Source organism: Coffea eugenioides, unplaced genomic scaffold (genome assembly GCF_003713205.1).
Source record: "Coffea eugenioides isolate CCC68of unplaced genomic scaffold, Ceug_1.0 ScVebR1_2986;HRSCAF=4116, whole genome shotgun sequence".
Lineage (NCBI taxonomy): Eukaryota > Viridiplantae > Streptophyta > Magnoliopsida > Gentianales > Rubiaceae > Coffea > Coffea eugenioides.
In genome coordinates, this window is record NW_020863520.1 from 13,555 (window position 1) to 15,549 (window position 1,995).

The window sequence follows — 1,995 nt, forward strand, 5'->3', positions numbered from 1 at the left end:
TACAATTGCGACCTGTATACTTGCAGTCAAACGGGTGTAAAATCAGAATTAAACTTGCATTGATATAAAAAAACCCGTCAAGTTTTTGACGCCGTTGCTGGGGAGCGGCAATATTAGGGCCTAATCATCTCTATTAATTTAGATACTTTCATTGTTTTTATTCAAGTTGTTGAATTAAAATTGCAAAATTTCTCTTGTTTTTGTTTGTAGTGTATACACCGATCAAATCGAGAAGTTGCACATTTCGATCCTGAAATTGAAAGAATATTACGTAGACAAAGGAGGAATACACTGCATCAAGAGAAACAAGAGGTTTGGCAGCCAATAGAAGATATCTTGATAGAATTACAATTTGAGGAAGAAATGGCGGAAAATGAATCAAATAGGCGAATTCTGCGAGATTTTGCTTTACCGGGAGCACAAGGTTCTCAAACTAGCATTGTAAGGCCAACGGTAAACGCTAATAATTTTGAGATTAAACCATCACTGATTCAAATGGTACAGCAATCTCAATATGGAGGTAATGCTACCGAAGATCCAAATTCTCACTTGTCAGCATTTCTTGAAATCTGTGATACAATTAAGTTTAATGGTGTTAGTGAAGATGCAATTAAACTTCGATTGTTTCCATTTTCACTAAGGGACAAGGCTAAGGTTTGGCTACAATCTCATCCTCCAAATACTTTTACTACTTGGGATGAATTAGCTAAGGCTTTTCTTAATAAATTCTTTCCACCTGAAAAAACTGCTAAATTGAGAATGGATATAACTAGTTTCTCTCAACAGGAAGGAGAGACATTGTATGAAGCTTGGGAGCGTTATCGTGAATTGCAACGAAGATGCCCTCATCATGGTCTACCCGATTGGCTAGTAGTCCAAATATTTTACAATGGTCTCACCTATCCAACAAAGACGCATGTAGATGCTGCAGTGGGAGGAGCTTTGATGGGAAAGACAGCTGAGGAAGCTCAGCAATTGATCGAAGAAATGGCTGCTAACAATTACCAATGGGCAAACGAATGAGGTAATTCAAGGAGAACCGCAGGTATGCTCGAAGTAGATACCTTGAATATGTTAAGTGCAAAAATGGACAATGCGGTTAAGATGCTTAATAGGCAAGTTGGTTCTGGTTCTAATCAAGGAGTAGTTGTTGCATGTTGTACCACTTGCGGCGGAGATCATGATGATTTTATGTGTTCTAGCAGTGAACAGGTTCAATATCTCTGATGTGAGACGGATCTAGACGAACACCAAGTTGGGATGATTGGCGGAACTTTGACCCTTCTAGAATCACGAGCCACGAACTAAGGAGATTCCTTAACCCACGACTAGCAAATTTAGTGAACCAAAAGTATGGATAGAAGAACGCCACAATCAAGGAGACTACTTGATTGATAAGTTCAATGAACAGCTTGAGATTAATTCTCAAGTATTCAAAGGAAATTCTCTTGAGGCAAGAGAGAGTGAAATAACTCACATATATTTCATAAAATCTGAATTTTTCCCTAATGAATGAAAACCTAGGCTATATATAGCCTTACAAGACAAAACCCTAACTCGGCTAGGCTAGGCCTTTGGCCCGATTCCACTACTCAAATCCACTATCTAATGGTCAGCTTATAATTGATCCAATGAAGGCTTTAAGCTGGCCCAACATAACCCAATAAAAGCTAATTAACCAACTTAAGTTATAGTGAGTCTAGACTCTATAAATCGGATCCAACTCAACATGAGGTCTTGGACCGAATTTATTCCTAGCAAATAAAATAGAAATCTAGAAAATAAACTACTAACTATTACTAAAAGATTCAATCTCTTGCAGCCCAAAACATGGCCCATAAGCGGCCCATATTTCGTATCATTCCCCTCCTCTTCAAAAAGATTTGTCCTCAAATCATGTTTGGAAATGAATAGTACTACAAGAATTGGCAGTATGAAACTTCAAATCTCCACATATTGGCTCTCTTAGAATGAATGATACTTGCATACGTCATG

General features: G+C 37.9%; 1 non-coding gene across 1 annotated transcript; it reads right to left on the minus strand.

The window, feature by feature from the left end:
• Nucleotides 1-750: 750 nt before the first annotated feature.
• LOC113757335 lies at nt 751-857 on the minus strand. The gene has a single exon (XR_003466252.1). It is a non-coding gene; the product is annotated as a small nucleolar RNA R71 (small nucleolar RNA).
• Nucleotides 858-1,995: the final 1,138 nt, after the last annotated feature.